The sequence below is a fragment of the Martes martes genome (assembly GCF_963455335.1).
Source record: "Martes martes genome assembly, chromosome: 5".
Taxonomy (NCBI): domain Eukaryota; kingdom Metazoa; phylum Chordata; class Mammalia; order Carnivora; family Mustelidae; genus Martes; species Martes martes.
This window is the reverse complement of record NC_137892.1, coordinates 30,020,516-30,046,604: the sequence shown is the minus strand read 5'-3', so window position 1 is coordinate 30,046,604 and position 26,089 is coordinate 30,020,516. Positions and strand designations below refer to the sequence as shown.

General features: G+C 37.2%; 1 protein-coding gene across 11 annotated transcripts in view; it reads right to left on the bottom strand.

Annotated features, from left to right (window-relative positions):
- CSNK1G3 (casein kinase 1 gamma 3) overlaps nucleotides 1-25,868 on the bottom strand; it is a 112,215-nt gene extending 86,347 nt beyond the window's left edge. For 8 of the 11 annotated variants that reach the window (XM_080804727.1, XM_080804730.1, XM_080804737.1 and 5 more), the window contains exon 1: nucleotides 25,405-25,775. The gene's annotated coding sequence lies outside the window, so the exon portion shown is untranslated. Of the gene's footprint in view, nucleotides 1-25,404 lie in introns of all 11 variants that reach the window. The other 3 variants (XM_080804729.1, XM_080804728.1, XM_080804736.1) reach the window with 3 other exon arrangements.
- Nucleotides 25,869-26,089: the final 221 nt, after the last annotated feature.

Below are 26,089 nucleotides of genomic sequence, written 5' to 3'. Positions count from 1 at the left end.
AAAAAAAAAACTGTAGGTTAATTTATTGAAATAACAATAAAAAAACAATAAAAAATTTTTAATCCTAGCATACTACTTGGTTCTCCAGCATGTTGTAACAATGCAAGCATGGTTCATTGATTTTCAGGTTTTAGAATCAACCCTGCCCCAAAAATGCAAGATAAATGTTACAGAAGAGAATATAAATTGTCCAACCTTGATACAATTGACAAATGCTCAGCGGTTAAGTAGAAGTGGTAAAAGAAACAAGAGAAATAAGAGTATCTGCACCTTACAAAATGTGGAGTAAAGAGATAAATGCGGAGAAAAAAAAAAAAGAGAGAGAGAGAATGTAAAATTGCTAGGACAAAACAGAGATGTAAAAATGTTATTTAAAGTGTCAAAGGTAAGCAATAGAGGAAGTAAAAATAGTGACTTTCCAAAAATTTAAAGACAGAAGGGTAACTGGAAATGTGTAGGCTAAAATTTCATCACTGTTAGTAGAAAATTCTAAGAAAATGCATCTGCCCCCCCCCCCAAAAAAAGACAATTTTGCTTCTTCCGTTCTAATTTGAATACCTTTTATTGATTTTTCTTGTCTGACTACTGTGGCTAGGACTTCCAGTACTATGTAGAAGACAAGTGGTGAGACAGGGCATCCTTGTCTTGTTTTTGATCTTAGAGGAAAAGCTTTCAGCCTTTCACCACTGAATATGATGTTACCTATGGGCTTGTCACACATGGCTTTATTATGTTGAGGCACTTTCTTCTATACATAATTTCTCAAGACTTTTATCATGAACAGATGTTGAATTTTGTCAAAGGCTTTTTCTGAATCTATTATGGTGCTCATATAATTTTTATCCTTTATTTGGTTAATGTGCTGTATTACATTTATTGATTAGCAAATGTTGAAGGATCCTTGCATTCCAGGCTTAAATCCCACTTGATCATGGCATATGACCCTTTAAATGTTCCAGTAAATTAAGTTTGCTAGTATTGTGTTGAGGATTTTTGCATTTATATTTATTAGGGATATTGGTCTGTAATATTTTTTTCTTATAGTGTCCTTATCTGCCTTTGGCATCACAGTAGTACTGCCTTCGTGAAATGACTTTAGGAGTATTACTCCCTCTTCGGTTTTTGGAAGAGTTTCAGAAGAACTGATATTCATTCCTCTTTAGGTGTTTAGTAGAATTCACCAGTAAAGCCATCGGGTCCTGTTATTTTGTGGTTGTTGTTGTGTTGGGAGATTTTTTATTGCTAATTCAATCTCCTTAGTAATTACAAGTCTATTAAGATTTTCTATTTCTTCCCGAATCAAACTTGGTAGGTTGTTTGTTTCTATTACTTTATTTATTCAGATTACACAATTTTTTGGCAATAATTGCCTACAAGAGTCTCTTATGAGCTTTTGTATTCCTGCAGCATTAGCTGCAGTATCTCCTCTTTTATTTCTAATTTTGAGTCTTCTCTTTTTTTCTTAGCCTAGCTAAAACTTTATCAATTTTATCCTTAAAAGAACAACCCTTCATTTTGCGATCTTTTCTGTTGTTCTTCTAGTTTCTATTTCACTTAGCTCTGCTCTGATCTCACTATTTCCTTCTTTCTGCTAACTTTGAACTTAGTTTTTTCTTCTTCTAGTTCTTTTTCTTTTACCTTGAACTATAAACTTTAGGTTCCTTTATATGAGGTCTTTATTCTTTTTTTTTTTTTAAGATTTTATTTATTTATTCATGAGAGAGAGGGAGAGAGGCAGAGGGAGAAGCAGACTCTGCACTGAGCAAGGAGCCCAACACAGCACTCAATCCCAGGACCTTGGGATCATAACCTGAGCGGAGGGCAATGCTTAACCATCTGAGCCACTCAGGCTCACCTTTCTTTATTCTTAATATAGGCTCTTATCACTATAAATTTCTCTCTAAGAAGTATATTTGTTATGTTCCATTAGTTTTGGTATGCTGTATGTCCGACAATTCTACCAAAAACTGTTAGCTATAATAAACAAATTTAGCAAAGTTACAGGACACAAAAATCGACATACAAAAATCATTGAACTTCCATATACTAACAATGAATGCTCTGAAAAAGAAATTATAAAAGCAATCCCATTTACAATAGGATCGAAAAGAATTAAATACTTAGAAATAAATTTAACCAAGGAGATGAAAGACCTATACACTGAAACATGTAAGACACTAATGAAAAATACTGAAGAGGCACAAATACAACAAAGATAGCCGATGTTCTTAAATTGGTAGAATTAGTATTGTTATAATGATTAAATAACCCAAAGTGATCTATGTATTCAACACAATCCTTATCAAAAATCCAAGGGCTGGGAACCTGGGTGGCTCAGTGGGTTAAAGCCTCTGCTTTCGGCTCGGGTCATGATCCCAGAGTCCTGGGATCGAGTCCCGCATCGGGCTCTCTGCTCGACGGGGAGCCTGCTTCCTCCTCTCTCTCTGCCTGCCTCTCTGCCTACTTGTGATCTCTGTCTGTCAAATAAATAAATAAAATCTTTACCAAAAAAAAAAAAAAAAATCCAAGGCTTTTCTTACAGACAGAAAAAAACAATGCTAAAATTCACAGAGAACCACAAAAGACTCCAAATACCAAACCAATCCTAAGGAAGAACAAGGCTGAAGGCATCACACTTCCTGACTTCAATCTATATTATACAACTCCAGTAATCAAAACAACATGGTATTGGCATTTAAAAAATAAAAAATAAAAAAAAAAGGACACATAAATCAATAGAACAAGATAGAGAACCCAGAAATCAATCCATACATATATGGCCAACGAATCTTTGACAAAAATGGGGAAAACAAAAAATGGGGAAAGGATGGTCTTTTCAATAAATGGTGTTGGGACAACTAGACATCCACATGCAAAAGAATGAAACTGGACCCCTATCTCATTCACAAAAACTAACCCATAATGGGCCAAAGACTTAAATACAATACCTGAAACCAGAACCTCTAGGAGAAAACATAGAAAAAAATCTTCCTGACACTGGTCTTGGGAATGAATGTTGTGAATATGATACCAAAAACATAGATAACTAAAGTAAAATGAACCGGTAGGACTACTTCAAACTAAAAGTCTTCTGTAGCAAAAGAAAACCTCCAATGAAATAAAATAGCAACCTATGGAATGAGAAAAAGTATTTGCAAATCATATGTCTGATAAGGAGTTAATGTCTAAAATATATATGGAACCCATACAACTCAATAGTAAATAATGTGATTAAGAAATAGGCAATGACCCAAATGTTTATAGCAGCAATGTCTACAATAGCCAAACTATGGAAAGAACCTAGATGTCCATCAACATATGAATGAATAAAGAAGAACTGGTATATATACACAATGGAATACTATGCAGCCATCAAAAGAAATGAAATCTTGCCATTTGCAATGACGTGGATGGAACTAGAGGGTATCATGCTGAGTGAAATAAGTCAATCAGAGAAAGACAATTATCATATTATCTCCATGAGGTGAGGAATCTGAGAGGCAGAGTGGGGGGTAGGGAAGGAAAAAAATGAAACAAGATGGGATCGGGAAGGAGACAAACCGTAAGAAACTCTTAATCTCATAAAACAAACAGAGGTTTGCTTGAGGGGGTGGGGGGGTAGGAACAGGGTGGCTGGGTTATGTACATTGGGGAGGGTATGTGATACAGGAGTGCTGTGAAGTGTATAAGCCTGATGATTCACAGACCTGTACCCCTGGGGCAAATAATACATTATATGTTAATAAAAATAATTAAAAACAAAAACAAAACAAAAAAGAAACTGAATTTGTAGATAAAAAAGCCCAGATGGCTTCTCTGGTGAATTCCACCAAACACTTAAGTAAGAAATAATACTCACTCTACCCAAATTTTTCTAAAAAATTAAAGAGAATTACTTCCCAACTCAAAAAAAATAAAAAAGAAAAAGAAATAGGCAATGATCTGAATAGCCATTTCTCCAAAAAAGATATACTAACAGGTATACAAAAAAGGTGTTCGACATCACTAGTTATCATGCAAGTGCAAATCAAAAACACAATGAGATTATTACTTTATACCTGTTAGAATAGTTATCAACAAGGTAAGAATTAACAAATGTTGGCAAGGATATGGAGAAAAGCAAACCCTTGTGTACTGTTAATGGGAATATAAATTAATATAGTCATTATGGAAAATAGTAGAGAGGTTCCTCAAAAAATCAAAAATAGAAGTACCATATGATCCAGTAATCCTGCTTCTGGGTATATATCCAAAGGAAACTGAAATAAGTATCTCAGAGAGATATCTGCACTGCCATGCTCATGGAAGCACTATTTCCTAATACCCAAGATATGGAAACAAACTGTGTCTGTCACACATGAATGGAAAAAGAAAACGGGCTATATTCAACGGAACATTATTCAGCCATAAAAAAGGAAGTAAGTTCTGCCACTGGGACACCACAGATGAACCTCTAGAGCATTATACTAAGTGAAATACACTAGACAGAAAGACAAATACTACAGGGAACTGCTAATTTGTAGAATCTAAAAACAACAAAAACAAAAAAGTCCAACTCATAGAAACAGAGTAGAATGGTGGATGCCAGGCACCAAGAGAAATGGAGAGAAGTAGGTCAAAGGGCAAACTTTCAGTTATAAGATCAGTAAGTTCTGAGGACCTATTGTACAGCAGGGTGACTACAGTTAATAATATTGTATATATTTTAATAATACCATATTGTATATTTAAAATTTGCTTCGAGTAGATAACTGTCCTTACCAACCATCCAAAAAAAAAAAAAAATTTAATTATGTAATGGATTTGTTAATTAACTTGATTGCGATAATCATTTTACAATGTACACAAAACATCATATTGTATACTTTACATAAAATTTTGTCAATTATGCCTCAGTAAAGCTAGAAAAAAATAAAATTAAAATTAGAAAAAAATTTTTTAATTTGACATAGGGGGCACCCAGGTGGGTCAGTTGGTTGAGCGTCCAACTCTTGATTTAGCTCAGGTCTTGATCCCTCAGTAGTGAGTTCAAGCCCTGCATGCACTGAGCTTCACGCTGGGCATGAAGCCTATTTACAATAAAATAATTTGAGATAGAATCAAAGAGAATAGTATATGCATATTATTTTTAATTATAGAAATAACTGCCTAAAGCATTTAAAACACTAAAATGCATTTAAAGCATTAAAAAAACATTTAAAGCATTAAAATGATAGGCTTTTAATTCTTCCTCAAGGGTTAAAAAAAGTGGTTTTATCTACTAAAAAAATTCAAATACTAGAGATATGAGGAAGACACTATTTATTTATACATCTTTCTCTTATTTTAAAATTCTAGCATGCAGTCATTAATTTAATAAAAATATTAATTCTAACATGAATAAATAGATTTAGTCCTAAAATAACTTAAAAACACTGTCAAAACCTAATAAGAATATTTCAAGTTATTGAAAAGTAAAGTAGTAAGTGCCTCTACAAATCATATTTTTTGTTTTGGTTTGGTTTGCTTTTACTTTGAATGAAAACAGAGTCCACTAGTACTGGAACTCTTAACCTGAAATCTATGGACCTCCTGAGCATTTTCTTAAGACAGAATCCATAACTTTCAACAGATTGTAAGATTATATGACCCTAAAAAAGTTAAGAACCACTGAATAGTGTATCATTTTCTCACTAAATTATAGATGCATTTTTAGAAACAATTTATCCTAAAAACTAACATCTGTACTTTATTTAAAAGCCAGCCTTGTTAGAAAAAAGTTTTAGGGCAGTTTACAATACACACACTACAAACCAACTGAGAAAATTTTCAAGTTAGGAAATCAGGCAAGCAGCTAGGTTATGCTAGAAATATAACTATGTAATACTAAATACAAAATGGATACCACACAGTTCAGTACCCATACTTAACAAATTTATTTTTCTGATTTCTAATAGTCAAGCAAAAACAGAAATATAAGCAGATACAAAATTCAGAATGTCCATTAAAGTCACCCCAGTTGCTAAAAGCCCACAAATAATCATAGTACTATTCTACCTACAGATACAGTAATATTAGTAAAAAAAATTTCTCTCAGAAGTTTAAATTTAAAAACTACAAGGAAGAAAATGGAGAAACACAACATGAAAACTTAAAAATCTGGCATCCGGAGAAATAAAAACTACTCAGAACAAGTATCATACAAATATGCCTAGCATACACCTTCTGATAAGGCAAATTAAATAATGATCCATATGGCCTAAGGATTTTTTTTTTTTTTTTGCCTACGGATATTTTAACTTTTATTTAAAAGATACTACCCTTTTAACTGAAACCCTAAACTATCTATAACCAGAAGAATGGACATGAATTTAGTTAACGCGCATGAAGCTACATGAATGCACATAAACAGTAACAAAATATTTACAAATTATGTTTGATTCTATCACTATTCTCAGCATACTGACTTAAATACCTACATTTAAAAGACATAATTTATTAAAGGGATGTATATTAAAATTATTCTCAAGAACTGATAAACAAATACAAATAATCAATTGTTTTGCTTTTATGAACAAATACAATTTTGCTGTAACATCCACCAAGAAAGATTAAAAAAAAAAGACCTGCTAAACACAGAAAACATCACACATAATCTGATTAGATGAACAGAAATGTAGGCTACTGGCATACTCCTAATTTGATGATCAATGATGAATCTTCAAAACATAAAACAGAAAATCAGATTCTCTAATCTTCATGGGTCAATAATTTAATACATTACAGAGCCAACTGGCCTTCTTTAGATTGCAACTACATAAAACAGAGTAAGTAGTCTGAGAACTATCAGTATAGTGTGTTCTACCTCATAAAAAAACACCCAGAGCTAGCAAAAGCTTTCAAATATTAATGAGCCATTCTAAATTTTTTAAAATGCTTATTAATACTCCATCTAGCTTCTAAAATATTGCTGCAATACATATAGAACTGTTCCATGTATCTGTAATATTAAGTATGAAATATCCTGTGGTCATCTTTTCATGTTCAACATGTCTGTCAGTGTTTTTTGCAAATACAAAATTAGAAATAATGGAAATTTTAAAATAAATTGTTTTTCACGTTACTTGTCACAGCATTGATTTCTCAATGCTTTAAAACTTAAATGAAAAAGTCCATATTTAGTATATGAAATGACCCATTCAGCACTTCAAATGCCTTATTCAGTCTCTAAAAATTACATTACAATACATGTCTCCAGGCTTCTCCAAAATTTAAATGAGTAAGGATATTTGCGATGTGATGGCTAGCCGGCACATCACATGCTTCTATTAGCAGCAAGTGTCCCAGTTACTGGTTTCTGGCATGAGCTCAACTGTGGTTGTCTAAGAAAAGACTAAACACTTATTTTTAAAAGCTAAATCATTAACTGTAATGTCAAAAATGGAGATTAATTTCTGTAATTACATACTACAGAAACTTATTTTGTCTCTGAAAACATTTAGTAACTATCATCAACAACACTACAGTTTTGAAACCTGACTTCAGTGATGCCCCCTGTATATTCCTCTCAAGATCCAGGAAACTCTAGTCTAAAAATTGCCCCCAGTTCTATTAGAACAGGGTTTCCCAAAGTGTGGATCATAACCCTAAATCAGTGGGTTGTTCAACTAATATAAGAAGTCTTGAGCAGCACTTTTTAAAATGAAATAGTATTATACAAAAAAGAAAATGGAATACACATAGGTTATAAAGATAGTTTTGTTCAGTGAGATTTTGTTTTTCTTCTTTTTATCAATGTGTATGTATCCACCAGTCACAATGGAAAACAGATCTTTACAGGTTGTGATAAACAGATTTCTATGAGTTATGGTCAGAGAAGATTTCTAAGTTTGAAAGCTGTAGTAAATATGTAACAGCACAGGAGTATCAAACCACACTAGGTTATAATCAGTTATAAGTGAGTCAAATTTTAAAGAGAAATTTTATTAAAGTCTAAATTTTCTTAATATACATAAACATTACTGAATATCTAATTCAGTAAATTTTCTATCTAGGTCTGACTCTTTTCTAGTAACTAGGGTATGACTATATCATAGGTCTTCAAAATATATTTTGTGCCTCCTCTCTTCATTTTCACAGGTGAACTTATACTCTCATTGGTAATACCCCTAATCATAGCTAAGGAGTCTCAATGGTTGGAACAGGAAGGAAGTTTAATTTGAAAATGTCCAGCCCCCTAAACATTTATTACATGTGCAGCCAGAGAAGTATATGTTACCCTCATCTCCTGCCCCTTTAAGCATCATGGGAATGAAAAATCAAGGAGAGGTCACAGTATATTTCTATTAATGAAAAATTCACAAGATCAATCTCTATGAGCAGGTCACCTCACTGTAAAATTGCAAACATGGTTGTAAATCCCAATCACAGGAACAGTATTAAATTTAAACTCAAAGCCGTCAAGGAAAAGTCATGTTCTGTTTTGAGGGACACACTTTCATTCAACAAATACTTACTGAATATCTACGCTGTACCAAGCACAATCCAAGGATCTGGGGATATAGCAATGAACTTGTCCCAGAACAGGTCTCACCATGCCCTTTTAAGTCTATCTACTTCATGAATCCCATGGCACAGTAGTATACTTTTTATATCGATTAAAAAGGATATCCTTCTGTATCCGAGCAAAACTAAAAACAGTTGGTTCCCAGGAGTTATGTTCTATAAAGCTGCAGCAAACTCTGAAACAAGAACAATGGACCAATGCTCCTAGGGAAGATAAAGGGTTCAGTTCCTGCAAGCCTCTGGTCACAACATTGTCAGCAAACGATTAATATACAACCTTGTTCACAAATGTTTCTGTGTAAAGATGCCTTATTTTAATAGATCTTGTTGAGTCATTAACATTGAACTCGGAGCCAACAGCACTAAAATTCACACCTGAACTAATAAGCCCATGTAACACACATTTTCTCAAGAAAGCATATCACACAGGCTTTTTGAGTATAGGGAACACTAGGCAGTACTTCCATACTACATTTGGGGGTCATTTTAAACAGCAAAATCACCCCCCAAAAAGCATTAAATAGGCCCCAAAAACCAAAACAAAAAGGCAGAGCATCACTTTGTTCAGTTTTGGGTGGGAACATGTATGTCGGATAATTCAAATTTTTTGCCACTCTGCACATGTACATGTACATATCATGAGTGCCTGGGAAAGCACCAAGAATGTTGATCTGGGGGCTACAAATAAATTTCAGCAAGCACAGAAATCTGCAAATATAGAGTCTGTTAATAATGAGGATCAACCCTAATTGATGAGGGGAATTTCCTCTCTTTAAACATATTCCCATCTAATAAGTAAAAAATGACAGAATTCAAGTATCGTCATTATGCAACTCCTATAATGGAAGTAGGTAAGTATCACTCGCTGTTAACGTCACCAAAAAAAAAAAAAAAAAAAAAAAAAAAGAACCTTTGAGCTTCCTGATGGAAGAAAAAAAAATTTAAGTGAACCTGATGAAACCTCTACATTTTACAACCAATTTACAGGAAAGACAAGGCACAATGCTTTTACTTCTCAAACTTAAGATAGCCCATTTATTTTATCTGATGTCCTGAAGGGCAGGAATAGTTTATTCAATTCTATCTCCCCATTATCTATTATAATACATAATACATAGCAGACATTTATTAAATGTTTGTTGAATAAATGAGTAAATGAATGAATGAGTGAACAGACAATCTACCTCTCAGAAGTTTAGGAATGTTAATTTATAAGATCATGTCTTTTTCAAGGAAAGAAGAAAAGAAAAGGTATGGACAGGCAGGCAATTTACAGCTCAAAGTGGGGTAACACCTCAGGAATCAAAGGTCATTTATACTGTAGTTTCTAATCTCCAAAACGTAGCAATGAACCAGAAGGAAAAAAATGAATGTACTAAAAGAGGTTACAAAATGCATATTTTGCTCATTGAACAAAAAGAGCCCCTAAACTATATTTTACTTTGATCTTAAAATAATTCTAGTAAGTTTATTATTAGAAAATCAAACATAGCAGGAACAACTGAAGTGACTAGTAAAAATGTGTCAGAAAACAAAGACAACCTTATACACCTTGATAAATTCAGACAATCTATGCATCACAGGACACTTTGTAACTGATATGCAGAATGAGAACCCTGACTCAGCAGATCTGAACATGTTTAGAAAACACTGAGTAGTGATCACTTTAAAAAAAATACTAAAATAAAAAACTTTAGTATAAATTCAGTCTTCTAATTTATCTAACAGGTTACTGACTGATAAAACCAGATAAATGAAAAAGTACTTCAGAAAAATCAGTAGCTGCTTCATACATAGTTCTCCTAATGAAATTCTATTTTTCGTTTTAACTACAGGGCTAATTTCTAAATTTGTAAAAATATATACAATCATCGAGTGTAGGCAAAGGTCACAAAATTAAAAGGTTCACTCAAGAGTATCGACATCTGGGCGCCTGGGTGGCTCAGTCGGTTAAGCAGCTGCCTTCGGCTCAGGTCATGATACCAGCGTCCTGGGATCGAGTCCCACATTGGGCTTCTTGTTCCGCGGGGGCCTGCTTCTCCCTCTGCCTCTGCCTGCCTGTACTCTATCTCTCTGACAAATAAGTAAATAAAATCTTTAAAAAAAAAAAAAGAGTATCGACATCTGAGGGACACCTGGCTGGCTCAGGCGGTTAAGTGTCGGCTCAGGTCATGATCCCAGGTTTCTGGGATGGAGCCCCACATGGGGGAGGGGGTCCTTACTCAGTGGGGAGCCTGCTTCTCCTTCTACCCCTCCCCCTGCTGCTCTCTCTCTCTCTCTTTCTCTCTCTCTTTCTCTTTGACAAGTAAATAAAACCTTTAACAAAAAAAGAGTATCAACTTTTGATAATTTTACTTAGGAAGCTAATATTGTCAATTCTCATCATAGAAAGAACTTAATATTGTAACTGACAATAAATCATAGATAACCAAGTTAATTTCTACAAAATTCTATAATGAAATGTGCAACAGGTGATAGAAAAGCTTAAACTATCACTTCTCCAGACTAAGGATTTCTTTCTGCCTGGACCAAACCATAAGAATCTTTCTCCAAATAAGTGCTGTAGCCAGAAGACAGAGACACAGAATTAAGACACTTTAAGTCCCAATATGGCACCAGGGTTAAAGCCTAGTTTTTCTTTTCTTTTCTTACTTTTTTTTTTTTAAAGATTTATTTATTTGAGAAAGAGACAAAGTATGGCAGAGGGGCAGAGAGAAAGGGAGAATCTCAAGCAGACTCCACGCTGAGTGCAGAACCCAACTGATGGGGGTATCGATCTCACAACCCTGAGATCAGGACCTAAACCAAAACCAAGAGTCAGAAGCTTAACAGACTACACCACCCAGGTGCCTCACGCCTGGTTTTTCTTACAGAGATCAGGGCTGGCTCATCTAAGCCAGAAAGAAAAGCTCTAAAACATCATGAAGATTGCATTCCCTAAAAACTGAGGTTTCCCTAAATCACTACCTATCTGATAGGTCTACAGCAATGAAAATATCATGTTCAGGCTGAATATTATTGTCATGGTATTTTGGTATGCAATCAAATTAACAAGCTAATTATTAAAAAGTAATTCAATTCAGCAAATTCAGGAATTGCTTATTACTAGAACTCTTCGACATTACTGGTGGGACTACAAAACGGTATACAGCTGCTCAGGAGATGTTTGGCAGCTTCTCATAAAGTTAAACATACACTTATCATATGACCAATAATTCCAATCCTAGGAACTTAGCAAGTCAAATGAAATTTTCAATTCACCAAAAAGAAAAAAAAAAAACAAAACCTGCATACACATATGTTCAGGGCAGCTTTATTCCTAACTGCCAAAAACTGGAAATAAATGCTTCAAATGGTGAATGGATAAACATGCCCAGGTACATCCATATAATGGAACAGTGCTCAGGAGCAAAAAGAAATGACTGACACATGCTTCACCATGACTGAATCTCAAATACCCTATGCAAAGGGGAAGGAGCTAGATTCAAAAGGCTGCATACCACACAATTCCATTAATATGCTATTCTGAAAAAGGCAAAAGTACAGAAACTGAGAACAGATCAGGGGTTACTAGGGGCTGGGAGTGGGAGAAGGGGTTTACTACAAAGGGGCAGAAGGAGGGAAATATTTGGACCTAACGGAATTGTTCTCTGCACTGATAGTAGGGGGGAGTGAACTTTAGTGTGCAAAAATGTAAAAACAGGAAAAAGAAAAAAACTTTATCTAATATTTTAAAAAAAAAACCTTGCAACAAAATCATAATTAAGTGAAATGTTCCAAAAATTGAATACTTCCTTTAAATTTTCTGGCTAGCCCATAAATGCCTTTAATTTCAACTCCTACCATTTAAAAAAAGAAAACCTTTGGGGCGCCTGGGTGGCTCAGTGGGTTAAAGCCTCTGCCTCCGGCTCAGGTAATGATCTCAGGGTCCTGGGATCGAGCCCCGCATCGGGCTCTCTGCTCAGCGGGGAGCCTGCTTCCTCCTCTCCCTCTCTGCCTGCCTCTCTGCCTACTTGTGATCTCTGCCTGTCAAATGAATAAATAAAAAAAAAATCTTTAAAAAAAATAAAAAATAAAAAATAAAAAAAGAAAACCTTTCTATAAAGTATTTCTCGGGGTGCCTGGGTGGCTCAGTGGGTTAAGCCTCTGCCTTCAACTCAGGTCATGATCTCAGGGTCCTGGGATCGAGCCCCGCATCGGGATCTCTGCTCAGCAGGGAGCCTGCTTTCCCCTCTCTCTCTGCCTGCCTCTCTGCCTACTTGTGATCTCTCTCTCTGTCAAATAAATAAATAAAATCTTAAAAGAAAAAAAAAAAAGTATTTCTCTACTTTTAAGCCTAAGTAGCTATGTCAGATGCTTGTGTTTATTAGGATATTTAAAGTAGGGCCAATTTATTTGTGTGAGATATCTCATACAATAATAAAGATGCCCTCTAAATTGGTTTGGAGTGAGCACAGTGCCTCAGGAGGTATTTAATCAAGGTTCCTCCATGTTAATTCTCCCTAATAAAAAAGATGAAATGATTAATCCATTCATTCAACAAACAAGTAATCACGAGAGTCCTATCATGTGCCAAATACAGGAAATGAAATGGCACACAAGACAATCAATCCCTGACATCACACAGCATAAACAAACAATAATGTAAGTATGATATGTACAAGAGAGTTACAGCACTTTCCGAGCACATAGCAAATGCACATAACCTAACTGTGTAAGCTCGAAATCTTCCATTAGTAACTACACTGTAAAATATCTATCATCTTGGTGAATTCAAAAACACAACAGAAAAAGCATGCACAACCGTGCTCACCACCCCATCACCCCCTCAGTGTTTAGGGAGGGAAACAAAGCAAAACACTACATACACAGAACACTATCAAGCAGTACAATATTCATTACCCTATAATAAGGTCCTCTTCAGGGAAATTCCAAAATATGCAGATTTATTTGTCACCTTTCCCACCAGCAGGGCATTTTTTTCCTGATTCAGAATACCATACACAATCCTGAACTTATCTTGTTAAGAAATATGATTTTAAAAGAGGGGAGGGTGGAGTAATAAAGAAAAGGAGAGAAAAGAAAAAAAAACCAGAAAAGATGGTCAGGGAGGGGGGGAAAAAAAAAGCCAGTTAAGTATATAGATTTTTGCAGTGAAGTCTTAAAAACAAATTAAGGAAGTTTAAGGAAACTAAAACAGAGGCATTACAACCACACCTCTGCTTCTTTCTGTAATGAAAAAGGAAGCCAAGAGGACTGCCTGCAGGTGCTTTGGTATGAAGTTACCATGTGCAGAGGTAAAATTATATAACCCCAAGGACTAAACAGAGTGTGTGATGAATACTCGGCTACACCAGTTACCCGAAACATTTTCCATCCCAAGCATCCTAATTACACAATGCTGCTGGGACCACACTGGGGCCCACAGGACCGGGGTTAATAACTTAGTGCCAAAAAAACAGAAAAGCTTTCAACAACTGTTAAACAAACACAGATTAAAATAAAGTGCCTCTTGGTATGTATGTATTTACAAGAGAAAAAAAGCACTAGAAATTTACTAGCACCTTACTGAAACTCCATTTCAGAGGAATAAGATGCTGAGTAGTTTCAATGAAGAAACAAGAAGTAGAGGCAAATTAATGCAGTTTCCACAGGTCCCTTTCCAAAGTTCTTACAGTCAAGCATGTTCGGGAATCCTGAATTTTAGGGGATTTTGGACAAGTGATACAGTGTGTATGCACCACATAACTTGTAAAAAGGTTGTGATGACACACAGAAGTCTGGAACAGGACATTATAATCAAATTTACTATTTCTGCAGTGAAACCAACAAATCTATGAAATAAAGACACAACAGTTCAACACAAGTTTTACGAAAAAATTCAATTTATGCCAAACATACAAGAAAATATTTTTGGTTTCCAGAGCATTATGGATGTTAAAATTGTTGATAAGGAAAAAGTACCCACTGCTCAGTCACTGTGTGTGCAAAGTGTTATTGGAAGCCTTATAATCATGTGATTTTCTTGTGGAATTTTGGTGAACACAAAATAATTCTAAAAGTCTTCTCCAGGTTCACAAAGAACATGTCCTCTACAACTCCATCCACTTTAAAATTTCTTTACCACAAATTGTCCTTCTAGGGCAGTTTACAAAAGTCTAACCCTTGAAATTTACAGAGGAACTGCAAAACCCAATTTTGCCACCATGCAAACAATGTTCCTTGAATGGAATTTAACATATTAAACTCATCATAAAATGGTCTGTCGGGGCGCCTCGGTGGCTCAGTGGGTTGGGGCCTCTGCCTTCAGCTCGGTCATGATCCCAGGGTGCTGGGATCGAGCCCCACATCAGACTCTCTGCTCAGCGGGGAGCCTGCTTCCCTCTCTCTCTGCCTGCCTCTCTGCCTACTTGTGATCTCTGTCAAGTAAATAAATAAAATCTTAAAAAAAAAAAAAAAAAAGGCCTGTTCTCTTTATATCACAAAAGGCTATAACTGGTAGGGGTGTTTGTGACCTAGGAAGCTACACCAAATGTGGCAAAAAAGACGACGCTGACTTTCATAAATGACAAGATACAAAAACCACAAAACCCTTTTATCATAGTACATCTACATGTATACAATCACTGACTACATAAGTCATAGACAACATACTATATTACACAATGTACTACAGCTGAAGTAAATTATTTCCACTTAGGGGAAAACAGAGATATTTCTCATTGACAATGGTATAAAAAAGAGTAAAGCAGTACACATGCTGTTATACTAAACTATTAATGCCTCTTTCAACCTTACGTTCCAGGAAAATACAATACAATGATATTATAAATATGATAAATATAAGCTATGACTAATAAACTTTTGATTAGCAACAATTCTTGTCTTCTTATACTTTAAAGATACAACTGTTTTTATCACTTAGGTTTCTTAAGATTCTCAGAGGCATCTGAGATGATGCTTTAAATTATTCTTGATAAACGTCCCTTTAACAAATATTCAAAACTTCAACGATCCTCTAATTTTGGGGCTGTACGTAGCAAAAACTGCTAATAACCAATGAATATAGTGGCATCACTAAGGATTCTGGGTACGAAACTATGAAGAGAAGTCACTTTGTAAACCTGCTCCTCTTGCAAATGTTTCCTATACATTTGTCTCACTTTGACACCCTCATCTCAATTAAAAAGAGAACTTGAAAGTTAAGAGCTAAGAGATGTGTAAAAGGGGAAAGAGAAGAAATCAGACATTTTCAACCGTCCTACACACTGGAATCACTTATAATAACCCTAAAATATATCAGCACCCCACCCCCAGATTCAAATATCAATTATCAGGGATAGAATCCCTTTACCCATCATGTTTTTTAAGGTCCCCAAAAAATGTTAATGTGAAGTCAGGACTGAGAACCACCGGGACACATAGCCCACCTCACAAACACTTTTCTCTTATTTCTAGTCAGTGGCAGCTGGATTATCTTTAGAATTATCCCTTTTTGTTCTCATTTACTCCGTCACAGAAAAAAATTTACTAATCTTGAATTAGAAGATTTTAAACAAATGCTTTATAATAAAAGACATTTTGATTTATCTCACATTCTCATTCCCAAACCTCAGGATTTTATTTTTCATTCAGTCTTCACAAACAACTTCATCAGTACTTGGCAACTAAAATGTGTATCAACAGCGGAACATACAATAAACATACATATGACACATACTGTTATCAACCTGTAACAGATTATCAGAAAATACCCACACCCAAAGGAATGATTCTAAAGAGTTGACTACATTTGGATATTTCATGAACTATAAACTACTTTCAGAACTCAAATGTACAAAAGAATATGAGCCACAATATGCTCACATTCATATGACAGAAAAAAGAACTCAGTACATCATCTACCATTTTTTAAATGAAAATTGGTATTACAAGATTCCACATCTTTAAGATGTATACTTTTTTGATTCACATTATTTTCAGATCTCTAGAACAAAAGAATATAAAATAATACCTTAAAAATATACAATTACAAATACCAGTTTCTGAAAATGTCACTAACAACTGACATCTACTAGTTTCACCTCCAAAACAATACTAGGTTATGTTTGCACTTCAAATCAGGATTTTATTAAAAGGTCTTGTAGCCACATATTTGCACACCATAAAACTAGAAGAATACCAGGAATTTTCCCTCTTCTCTACCTATGACATTACCTACTATATTTGCCTGCCATTTGAAAGTATTCATTGCTAGAATATAAAATAAGTATTTCACAAAAACAGAAAATAGACATGACACAGACTGACTGTGAGGGAAAAAAACATTTCACTTCCCTTTTTACTAAAGGAAACTCTGACTATGACTTTGACTCTAATACAGCGGCCTCTAATACACTGCCAAGTGTACCACCTGAAGTCAAAAACATACAAGTCTTAAAAATAGGTAACACAATGAGAACTATTAAATACTCAGAAGTCCAGTACTTTCATAAAGTACACTTGTATCAAAAGGTATCATATGGCCAATTTCAACTTAAAATTTTAAGGTAAATAGTTTTCAAAAGTAAAATTCTAAAAGTAAAGACAATTACAAAGTAGCCCTGCATTCCAGGCATACTTTACCCAAGGTAATATACAAACAAAAGCAGAAGTATGTTAAAATCTAAGTTGGTAAAAACATCCTACCCCAGGATTCTCTTCTTTTCTTCCTCCTTAAAAAAAAAACTTTACTATTTTTCCTGACGGTAAATAATAATGATTAATTATAGCGGAAGATCCAAACAATATAGAGAAGTAGAAAAAGTGTAAAAATAAAAATCACCATGAATCTCGCTATTTACAAATAACTGTCTTTAACATAAATACCCTTGCAGAGGATAGACAGATCTACTCTGTATATATACCAGTGCCACAATGACAATGAGAAGAATTACAACAATTAAAATCCTGTGCGTGTGTTATACACATACACATATATATATGCATGTATCTCATTGTATATGTACAATACACACACACACACACGCATTTTTTTACATACACTACAGGTACAAAAATCTTTAATATAACAACTTTCTTGAATTTAAACATACATAAATTGTTCCAAGCACTCATTCTGCTTCTGCATTTTCATTTAAGCAGGCTGGGTTTGAGGCTACTTGTCTGTCTGTGTGTTGCTGTGCTTGAGGGAAGATTAAAAAATGTGTCAGTTTATTTGGCTTAAAAAAAAAACAAAACAAACAAAGAAACAAAAAAACAATCTCTAGCTAAAATTTTCCAAACCCTGGAAATACATACCTGTACTAACGGCAGTTGGCTGACGGCTTTACAGAACTACCTCATGGTCCCAAGCAAAACTGTAAAGCAGACAAAACTTTTCAGGGCCTCCCACCTCTTGGGTCAGAAAGAGCAGCATACTAGCAATTAGGAAAGGAGAGTCCACCCACCAGGAGTGTGCTGTGAGAATTTCACTCAACCTTCCCATGATTTGTTTTATTTCAGTTCCAAAATTCTGTGATTCTCCCATTTCCCCACTCCCCTACCAATTTCTTGCTTCTCAAGATAGGTAAAAATTATCCTTTCCTCCTATCTTACTAGGATAGTACCATGATTCAAAAAAAACCCTTCCTCTGACTGACAGATTCCCATTTCCTCAACTCACTTATCATCCTCTAAGTGTGAAGAAGAAAGAAATCTGATGAGATCAAAGGCATGCACAATTTTTGGAAAGGAGGGAGGGCAACAACTCAGAAAAACATTTAAGTAAGTTTACAGGTACGAATTTTGAATTTAAAGTTATAATGGCTTTATGAGTTTCATGGAAAAAGATATAATCTTACAACTTGAATAACTGCTTTTATTGATGCAAAGATAGTCAATAAAAAAACATTGTTTTAAGGTCCTAAAATATTCATCCCTGAGCATATTTAAGAGTGCAAAACAGAAGCAGCTTTCTAATCTTTCATCTACTACATCTGTACAACCCTTTAAAGTTCAAAGTGCATTTATATGCATTATTTATTTTCATTCTCAAAACAAGTAGATGTAGTGGTCACTATTGATTGCCTCTCTAACATCCATTTTCCCCATATTCTTCCTTCCCACAATTTTTTAAAATATCCTCCCTCCACAATGTAACTCAGGAAACCGTGACCCCATCCCCAACGGCAGGGAATATATCCTGATTAACAGAAATCAACCATGATAACCCTATTCCCCTTGTCATGACTGGTTAGGAAATACACATGACCTAATTCTGGTCAATAAAACATGAAAGGAAAAGTATGCTGGTAAGCTTGTGCAAAACATTTCCTGGCCAATGCATGTCTAGATGTGATCTTGCTACAAGCCTGAGGATGAATCCAACACAAAGAGGAGAGCAGAGCCAAAAAAATCAGAGGCAGACCAAAGCTCTGAAAAACTAGCCCTACCTCAATACTTCACAGTTCCATACCAGAAACTACTGCATTTCAGGCATTAAGATGCAGAGACACCAAGATAAATAGCAAAACCTATCCATCTCTCCTTCCCCAACCTGGACCTCCTTTCCTATAAGCTGAAAGTTTTCCTTTACACTTGAGCTCAGCTAGGCAAGACAGGAGGGCAGCTCCTGTAAGCTGCTAGACCAGCATGCTTTGAACCAAACTCAACCGCTCCTGGTACACATCAAGCGTATGGCATTTCCTCTTCCAAGGGGCAATTTCCTCTACCAATTCACTCCAGCAGTCCCTACTCTAGTTGAGGAGATGCTGGGATTCTAAGAAGGCTCCTCTCTATATAAAAGCTGAAAGGTAGAATACAAAATCAGATCAAGGACCACATAGGGAAATACGTGAAAACCACAGGTTTATCACTTGACTAGATAATTAAACAATTCATCCTAAGGTATGAATGAATACAGCAGAAATACCAGAATTTATTTCTTTTTCATAAGAGGATGCTATTAAATCAATCTCTAAGGGTATAAAATAGATGGTATTTTAGAAGCAGATACTCTCTTTAATATATAATTAACCAAGAGTTTCTAAGTTAACTAACTTAGAAAGTGGAATCATGGGGTGCCTGGGTGGGTCAGTCAGTTAAGCCTCTAACTCCTGGTTTCGGCTCAGGTTATGATCTCGGGGCTGTGAGACTGAGCCCCGAGTTGGACTCTGTGCTCAGCACTGAGTCTCCTTGAGATTTTCTCTCTCCCTCACCCTTTGCCCTCCCCCTGCTCTCTCACACTCACACTCTCTCTCTCCCTCGCTCTCTCAAATAAATTTTTAAAAACTTAAAGAAAAATAAAAAGACATGAAATGGGGTCATGAAAAAATCCACATATCTTGAACGTTTTCTTGCAACTAAAATAAAAAATGTACATTCCCAAGACAGTATGATTGGTCTACAGACCAATCTCTTCTTTCTCTTCTTTCTTGCAAAAACCACACCTATTGTACATCACCTGTGATTTCCAGTTTCTGTTTTTTAAATATGGATGGACATCTTGCAAAACTTAGGCGCAATCTTATTGCAGATTCTTTTTAGATTTTTACGGTTTAATGGGGGTTCCCCTCATGGTTTAAAGTCTTCTCACCCACACCTATTTTAACTATAATTATTTTAGCTACTCACCTGTTTTCAAAGGAGCCAGAGGTTCTTATACAAATAACTTTTTGCCTCTATACTTCACTAAATAATGTTTCATTAAACTTTAATTACAACATCAAGTACAAGTGCCATCAACAATTTGTTGACGGTAAACACAAATAATTCTTGGTAAGTATAAAATAACTAGTGGGATTAAAAATTGAAAAACAAACTAGAGAATAGCCTACTGCCATTTAATACTGCATGGCATCAAGCAGTAAATGAATGAAGAATATCAATTTTTTGAGTGGGTTGAACAGGTGAGTTAAAACAGAGTCTCCTCAAACAGGCTGTTCCCAAGAGTCTTTGCTTATTCTGCCCACCAATCAACCTTCTAACAACTCATCGTTATCTTTTAAATTTTTTTTAAGATTTTATTTATTTATTTGACAGAGAGAGATCACAAGTAGGCAGAGAGAGATGGGGGAGAAGCAGGCTCCCTGCTGAGCAGAGAACCCGATGCAGGATTTGATCCCAGGACCCTGAGACCACGATCTGGGCTGAAGGCAGAGGCTTAACCCACTGAGCCACCCAGGCACCCAACTCATGAGTATCTTAAGAAAAAGAGTAACAAAAAAAAAAAAAGAAAGAAAGAAAGAAAAAGAAAAAGAGTAACATGAGATTTTACTTACTTCCAGTGCAAGCTATAAAAAATGTGGACGTGATTTAGGCATATGTGGATATAATTCAGCTACAGACTTTCATTAAATTAAATTACAACTGTGTGATCTATTATTAGTCAAGAAAATAACCAAAGTGTGTGTCTTCTCTACGAAATACATAAACACTGCAGCATCATTGTTAAGAATTCTTTCTTATAACAAAGATGATAGGCAAGGAGTGGTAAGTGAGAATATAACCAATCACTTACTATAGTTTAAGAACAAATCACTACACACCTTCCTAAGGTCCCATAATTGGAAGAAACTCTATGGTTTAGGAAACATTTATAGTTCTAAATCCCAGCTCTGAGAAGGGAGCTAGAAAAAACATGGCTAATAGCAGCTCGAAACATGTGTATAAAACTTATCTCTCCTTATATCTCTCTCTCATTCCTTATTTTCTGAGTAACTAACGCAGAGCGTCTTCCCAAGTCACTTTACACTCATAGATAATACACACTTGATTTCTACACATTAAGAATACCAAATATGGTTCTGTCTTATAGGACATCATCACAAAAGGATACTGAGTTAGCTTTAATCACTAGAAACACACTGTCCATTGCTATGCAATCTCTACAACTAAAGAAATCAGATACCCCCAAAATTGCCATTTCCAAAAAAGTTCCATCTTGAAAAACCAACACCCCAACACATACTAACAATACTAATCAGTACTACTAAGTGCCAACCTCTCGAGAAAACACAAAAAAGGAAGAGGATGGAAGATTAGAAAAAAACAGATATTTGGTGGTTTAAGACTCTGAAATCAAGGGGGCGCCTGGGTGGCTCAGTGGGTTAAAGCCTCTGCCTTTGGCTCAGGTCATGATCCCAGGGTCCTGGGATCGAGCCCCGCGTCTGGCTCTCTGCTCAGCAGGGAGCCGGCTTCCTCCTCTCTCTCTGCCTACTTCTCTGCCTACTTGTGATCTCTGTCTGTCAAATAAATAAATAAAATCTTAAAAAAAAAAAAAAGACTGAAATCAGGAAAAAAATGACTTAAATAAGCACTGTGCTGTATCTTTAAAAGGTTGCTTAAACTCTAGTTGACTGTTTCCTATTGTCAAAAGCAAAGATTATACACCATATAACAAAAAAAAGTTGTCTTGACAGTATCATCTATGGCCCCTTACAAAGCCAGCAGTTAATAAATTTTAACAAGTATTAGTGTTTTAAATGGAAGGTTCATGATAATTCAGTTATACTCGGGTTCACAAATTCAGTTTATACATACCACATATATATATATGTATATATACCATATATATGCGCATATATGTGTATATATATGTATATATATATCATATATGTGTGTGTGTATATATATCATATATATATGTGTATATATCCATTTTGGACATCTAAAAGGAACAGTCATCAAAACCTTCCCAGAAAGGTGAGTCTACATAGACTTAAATGCTGTTATTGTTGAGGGTGGTATTTTTCTAAGTATTTCTTTGATAAGGATATAAAGTTTGGGGTTAAATTCTGTTAAGGGTCATTTAATATTTAGATAACTAAAAACCTTACACATATTATCTGGAACCATGAACATTTCCCATTTTATCATCCCACTGTCATGGTCAATTCTCCCTGTATGTAGATTCCTTATATTTCACTTTATCCATAGCGAATCTCACCTTCAAATGCATTCAGAGTAATACAACTATACAATGGCCTGTGTTTTGTTTTGTTGTTTAATATTGCAGCATTCCCTCAATTTAGTTTGAAATATCCTTTCAGGGAACCCTCTAAAACTTAAACAACCACTTGTTTCCTTCTGAAAAACTCTGAATCAATAAAATACACTAGAAAAAAGAGCCTATTGCCAGTACAGAGAGGATTACAGAGGGGACCAAGAAATAAAGAGAGCTTCCCATTTCTTCCAGAGGCTCATTTTTACAGCCTGGATTCATTTCATATACCACCAATTACCAGACACACCCATATTCAAATTCAAGTACAGAAATATGACAAAGCCAGGTATGGTGTTGTAGATTATATACTTCTCTGCTTTCCTCCATCAGCATAAATGATAACACGTTGATTATTCTGTTACAATTTGTTTCCTTGAACTTAATATCCTTATTTGCCTACCTACTTCCTAGAAGCATAAAATCTGGACATTTGGACATTTATACCTCAAACTGACTCAGTTTTAAAGGTATTCTGGACTTCCACGGCCCAATCTCCATCTATTTTCATAGCTTCCTCTCCCACAAAGACCTCCTGGCACAGCAGCCTCATGTGCAGCTCAACAAGCCTGTAATACCCAACCAACACGCCTGTGCTCCAGCTATTCTCTCTGCCTAGGAAACTACCCCCCCAACACACACACCTCGTTTTGCCCATTCAAGTATTTTAATGCCCAAATGGATTGTTACCAGATCTAAAGTCATTCATAACTCCCCAGTCAAAAATTAGTATCTCTCTCTCTCTCTCTCTCTCTAACATACACACACACACACACACACACACACACACACACAGCCCCCAGGCTTCCATGCACCTCTAATAAATCCCACAGGTGTTTTGTGTTGCCATCATTTCCGTGCATGTCTGCTTCTCCCCTTTAAGACGGCTACTGGGTCTGATTCATTTTCATATTCTAACCACTCTTCCATCCTCACCAGAGTAAAGGTCCTTTGCTGATGGTAAAGGTCCAGGTTGAATTAAACTATTCCTTGATTTTAATTCCAGCCTTTTTATTTGAAGGAATAAATGAATACCGTATGTTGAAGATTTGGTAAGAGTTATCACTTTGTAAACCTAACAAAGAACAATGTCAATAATTATATAATGCATTAATTTCTGAGTTGATGAGTGGAAGAGGTCAGTGAACACAATAAATCACCACTGAAGATTATCATTTTCTAAGATTCCCCCCAAAAAAGTCTCATATATATCAATATTAAAATTAACCTTTCTGTCCCCATTCTAATAAGAAGTGCTAATAACTGATGCATATGCAGGAGTGCAAGCTCTCTGGAAGCCAAAGTGTCTGTACATTCCCGAGAATCTATGCCAAAGCCATGCAGTTTATTTGATAATACCTTCCTTTTAATGCCAATTAATGTGATTTTCACCTTACGTGCAACAATAAGGGCTAATATATACAAAGGATACTTTATCTTAGCTCAGAATACAGCCAGGACAAAGTATCGGAAGAGTTATGAAATACACTAAGGAGAACTCTCCATCCCACCCCGAAAAAGTTAGGAAGAATGTCACCAACTGTATTTCATTTTTGGTGGAAAATGGTTTCTTAAACTGGCCTCCTATCTTTGTAACCCTAACTCATTCTTATAATTTGTATTATTTTTCCTCCGCTTTTTATTTACAGGGAAAGCAAATATTCCTCAAAAATACATCCGTGGGTTTAAAAATTAAATATTTTTTAATTTTAAAAAGTATTCCAACTCAGATGTAGTTGAACATCTCTTACTGTGAGCAAATGCCATTCACTAGTAACTGCAAAAGAAATATTGACTTATTTTCTTAACCTATTAAAAATCAGAAGGTTTTTCATTTTCCAATTAAAGTCCACGTTTTAAGACAAAAGGTTAAAAAGGGGTCACTTATTGGCCAGCCTCCGTACTCATTACAACAGAGTTACAACTAATTCGCACAGTGTAGCAACAGTAGCCATCTCCCACACACGCACACGCGCACACACACACACACACACACACTCACTCTCTCTCTCTCTCTCTCTCCCACCCATTAACTTTTCCTCCTTCCTTGGGAAAACTATAATGATCCTAATACAGGCCTAACTACCCACACCCCATGAGCACACACACATCTCCATCACCGCCCCACGGAAAAGAAATGTGGTAGCTGTGGACCAAGAGCACCGACGCTTCGGTGTGTCACTTCCCCTGCATGTGGGATAAACAAACAAACCAGCACCTTAACAGTAGCCAGCAGAGAAATTTTGTTACCCTCGACTAATGCCTTGGTTAAGTTTTAAGCTAAGTCAAAAGCTCTAACAAATAGGTAAATCCCAGACCCCCACCCCCAACAGACACCCCAGCGGGAAGTTTACCCCTGAAATGAATGCTGGCCCCTGACACCTCCTTCCAGCAGCCAGATGCCTCCCTCCCTCCGGCCCAAACCCCCACTTCGAGCGTAATTGTCTGGACACAATCAGGAGCCCCGGGGCTGCGCTCCCGACCTCAAAAACCCCTCCCTGCAGAAGCCCCCGCCTTCTCCCGGCTCGCCCACCTTCCCCGCGTCCCCACTCGCGCAGCACCGCTCGGCAACTTCTGCACCCGCCCGGCCCGCCGCCCGCGGCCCCCTCCCCAGCCGCCCAGCCCTCGGCGCCCTCACCCCCCAGCCGCGGCCCCTCCCGTCCTCCCTCCGCGCCGAAGCCCGCCGGGGTCCTCGCCCACCCCTCCTCCTCCTCCACCTCCTCCTCCGCGGCCCCCGCCTGCCGCGCCGCCCCCGCCGCACCCCAGCCCGGGACCCCAGCCCACCCAGCCCCACCCGGGAAGGAGGGAGCCGCGGCCGCGTTGAGGCTGCCGCGGGGCCGGGGCCGGCCGGCCGCGCGCCACCGCGGATGGGGCTTTACCTCAGAGGCGCGGCCGCGAGCTGCGGGGTCGGTCCCGGGCGCGGGCGGCGCCCCCTGCTCCGTCAGTCAGCGGCGGCGGGGGCAGCCGCGGCGGCACATCACACCCGCCGGCGACCGGAGGAGGAAAGCGAGCCACGCAGGGAGGGAGCGAGCGAGGTAGGGGGGGAAGGAACGAGCGAGGGAGGGAACGCCGCTCGGCTCGGACTCGCTCTCTGCACTACTGCCGGTGCCTCCTACCGCCGCCTCTGGCCGGAGAGTCGCCGCCCGGGCCGCTGCTGTCGCCACCGATGCAGCCGGGAATGAATGCACAGCGGCGCCTCGCTTATCCGGAGGTCAAACATCCTTCTGCCTCGGGCATCCGGATCGGCGCCGGACCCGGAAGTGAACACATGGAAAAAAAAATAAAAAAGGAAAGCGTCTCTCTAGCGGCGGCGGCCCCCAAGCTCCCGCATCAGCGAAAAGAGCCGAGCAGAGCCGAAGATTACAGCGACCTGCTCGGATTGGCCAGCTCTCCGACCGGAAGAAAGGCGGCACGTTCATTGGCTGGCGAGGCCTATAAAAGCCAAACCACTCCTCCATCCCCACCTCCGCGTGAGCCCTGCGTGAGGGGGAACGTGGAGTAATAGTGGATACGGGTATGTTCCTCTGGGCGAGGCTAGGAGAGGAGAGGCTTGGCGAGGTGTCT